Source organism: Saccopteryx leptura, chromosome 5 (assembly GCF_036850995.1).
Source record: "Saccopteryx leptura isolate mSacLep1 chromosome 5, mSacLep1_pri_phased_curated, whole genome shotgun sequence".
Lineage (NCBI taxonomy): Eukaryota > Metazoa > Chordata > Mammalia > Chiroptera > Emballonuridae > Saccopteryx > Saccopteryx leptura.
In genome coordinates, this window is record NC_089507.1 from 94,751,157 (window position 1) to 94,755,306 (window position 4,150).

At 33.7% G+C, this 4,150-nt stretch overlaps 1 pseudogene; it reads left to right on the forward strand.

Annotated features, from left to right (window-relative positions):
- Nucleotides 1-3,296: 3,296 nt before the first annotated feature.
- Nucleotides 3,297-3,453, forward strand: LOC136407251 (U4 spliceosomal RNA; annotated as a pseudogene).
- Nucleotides 3,454-4,150: the final 697 nt, after the last annotated feature.

The following is a 4,150-nucleotide window of genomic DNA, read 5'->3' on the forward strand; positions in this document are numbered from 1 at the left end:
CTGATCACAATGGCTTTTTTGTCCATGCATCTTGCTTCTGCTGGTCCTTCTGCCAACCTTATGATTCTGTATCTTCAAAGAGGCTCTCTAGAATTAATGGACCCCAGTTAGCCTTCCAAAGGACATGAGAGGCCAAAAGTCTCATTTATATTCACCTCCTACTGTCAAAGCCACGCTACTAGTCACTTACTTTGCTGATTGTGGTACTGAACTGGAGTTATATATTTCTTTCTCCATTATTTGCCTAGGGAAGTAAATACTAGATCCAATATCTTCAAGATCATATTCATAGCTGTTTGGATGGTTGTATGGTACCTACTTTTAAAATTGGTTCAAAGTGGGATGGAAATAAAATACTAGTACCTGACTAATTCCACTTGCTTTTTTATTTCTTATTTCCGTACTCCTCTAGGCCAGAAGAGGTGGGCTTTATTGTTTTTTTTCTTCTCTAGAGAGGTTATTCCCTCCTTCTTAGGGACATTTAAGCTCACAGTTTGCACTTAGTGATAAAAAAACAATACTCCCTATGCAGATAGGTGCTGCTTTTATCATCCATATAGTAAGACATCTAGAAATTGGGGATTCCTAGAAATAAAACTACATAGTTTACAGTAAAATTTTATTAGCACTGTTATATAGAGGTATTTTACATATACATATGTATGTACAGACATGTATAGCATGTTGGTATATGATGAAATACAGAATATAAAATATTTGTATTTTTATATTTATATACATTTTATATTTTATAAAGTACATTTTATTTTATATTTTATATTTTACAAAAATGTATCATTATTGAATCTGGTGATAATATCCTAAGTAATTTTTATTTTCTTCCTTCTGTTTTTTAAATATACTTTAAAATTACTACATATTAACATAAAATAAAAATGATTTATCAAACAAGAAAATGCATACTCACAAAAATTTCTGTGCATCAGTTTAAGAATTTGGTCTAATTTGAATAGCATTTTTCATAATATTTTAAATCTTTATAGTAAAAGCATCAATAGACACTTTTGAAATCTAATTTAAATATTGCTAAGAGCTTAAATGTTTAAGCAATTCCTCAGAATGTATAAGCAGAGTTAGTTATAATACGTATTTTCCATTTTGCATTGTACATTTAGCAGAAGTAGCTCTTGTTCTCTATTTGAAGGCTAAACCTCTGGGTAGTTACCTACAGATGATGCTAGGAGAGGTTCCTCTTTAAATCCTCTTGGCAGCGGCTGTCTTCAAGGATTACTAGAGTCACATGGGTTTGGTTTTAATGGACAATTGTCAAGAATGTTAAGTGGTGTCTACCAAAGCTACCAACAGCTGATCTACATGTGGATTTCTGGATATTCAACTTCTCCAGTCTGAAAATTACAACACAGCTTGTCATCTTACTTCCCTAGACACACACACACACACACACACACACACCACACACACACTTAATTGGATCAAGACCTCTAAGTACACTTAGTCTTGAAATAAAATAGCTCCAATTTAAAGGTTTCCTTTCCCATTTTTTCCTTTTGGATTGATAGCTTACTTCTGTAAATGAATATGCAGACTACCAAAACAAACATATGCTATGTATAAATTGTATGTTGAAAACTGACTCCCGCATGCACCCGACCGGGATCCACCCGGCACGCCCACCAGGGGGCGACGCTCTGCCCACCAGGGGGCATGCTCTGCCCCTCCGGAGCGTCGCTCTGTTGCGACCAGAGACACTCTAGCGCCTGGGGCAGAGGCCAAGGAGCCATCCCCAGCGCCTGGGCCATCTTTGCTCCAATGGAACCTCAGCTGTGGGAGGGGAAGAGAGAGACAGAGAGGAAGGAGAGGGGGAGGGGTGGAGAAGCAGATGAGCGCTTCTCCTGTGTGCCCTGGCTGGGAATCGAACCCGGGATTTCTGCACGCCAGGCTGATGCTCTACCACTGAGCCAACCGGCCAGGGCTCTTGAAAACATTTTTAAGAGACCCTTCAAAATTTGAAATTAAGCAAATCTAATATGCATATTAAAACTTAAGTTTGGTTTGTTATATTTAATCATTATTTATTTTTAATAGAACTGAAGGTAATCCTAAACTTATTTAAGAGCTAAGTCTCATGAAAGGTCTCTGAAGTCAGGCTGAAAGATGTGTTTGTGGGTATTAAATAAAAGTACTAAGTTATGTTGAAATTAAAAAATATCTGTATTCTCCAATCTCAGAAAACATTAAAATATATAGTTCTCTGTCTAAATACATCCAGGAGAATATTACATTATTCCATTTTAATTAAAAATACTAGCTTTTAAAAAACTATATTTAGCAATTATTTGAAAATTCACTTTCGAGAGTATTAGCAGGTTATCTTATATTTCATAGAAAAACATTTCTGTGGGACAGTTTAAAGAGAAAAAAGTAAAATTTAAAGTGCTATGTGGAAAAGCAAAATTTGATCTGAAAAAATCTAATCTTTTACTTTAGTATCTATCAATGATTATCTGGCTTTTTAAACAATGTGTTTATTGGAAGAATATTAATCTGAATCCACTATTTGCAATATTATTTGGACAAGGTTTTTTTTTTTTTTTCTTCAGCTGCAACTCGAAAATAAGTCTATTTTTCCTGGGTGGTCACTGAAAAGATAGCTTCAAGCACTCAAAATATAAAAAGCATCATGAAATATGCCAGTATATTAAATTAACATCTTGCAAAAACCCCTCTCCAAAATCCAGATGATTATATTGCTTTTGACAGACTGTAGGCGGTAAAGTTTTAACTTTAAAGAAGGGGCTTTCTGTTTCTGTTTTCAAGTTTAAAATAATGAAAGGAAAACACACTGAAATTCCCACATTATTAAATAAAACATTTAAGTGGCCAAGGGCCAATCATTGTCACGCCATGAACAAATGCCTTATGGTAATATGTTCCATAACTGTTTGCTAAAAACTACCAATTTTAACACATTTGCACATGATTAGACACCATAAAATGTTGCTTATTGAAGCCAGTGTCATAACACTGTTATTCATGCCCAAGGGGAGGAAAGCGTCAATGCAAACCCGAACAAGAAAGGTGGTGTGAAATAAGTTCCATGTTGTGAAAACATATCTTAAGTAGATTTGCCAAATAGCTGACTCCATTTAATGGTCAGAAGTTCATAACATCAGCATTGCAAGATGGTGCAAAACTAAGAAAAGGTTAACTGAAGAGGTTTTAAGCAATTAAATTATGTAAAAATAGATAAATAAAATTAAAGTTTAAAAAAATCTATTTAACCTTAGAAATCATATTTAGAAAATAATTGTTTTAGCTTTGCGCAGTGGCAGTATCGTAGCAAATGAGGCTTATCTGAGGCGCAGTTATTGCTAATTGAAAATAATTGTTTTATGGAGAGAATTTGAATTGGCTTCATTCAGGTGAGCACTTACAAAAAAAATCTATCATGTCTAGCAATTAGTATGCTAAGGGATAAAATGTAGCAAAAATTTATTTCCAGTTTTAATATAATCAGAAATTACATGACCCTATGAAAACTAAAACAACAATAGAACAATGGAAAACCTATCCGGTCATCTTTGCCGTTCCTTGGCTGTCAGCTTGTTAACTACAATCTCTGCCTCCATCACATGGTGTTCTCCTGTGTGTCTTTGTCTTCACATAGCAGTCACAGAAACACTAGTCTTATAAATGAGGAGTTTACCCTATTTTATTATGACATCATCTTATCATCTTTTCAATCAACATTTTAATTACATTTGCAACAATTGAGTTTCCAGAAAAGATCCAATTCTGAGGTGCTTGGGTTTAGGACATTAACCTACCTTTTTTAGAAAGGCACAATTCAACTCATAACAGGAAGTGTTTGTGGAGTCAAAGATTCACATTATGATAAACAATAAACTGACAATAATTTTTATAAAAAAGAAATATTCCCTGAATCAGAAGTTGTACTACTTTATAGAGAGTTTATGTTATTAAGACATTTAGCATACATTTAAAAAATTTTGTCCCCCAAAATTAAGAAAAAAAATGTTTTTAGATTTGAGTGGCAGATCTTTAAAAGATTTATTATTGAATTTAGATTTCTGAGAAAAGTTTCTGAATATAATTGATATATTGAATTTGTCTACTAGACAAATCCTAGACACTAAAAGCAAAACAA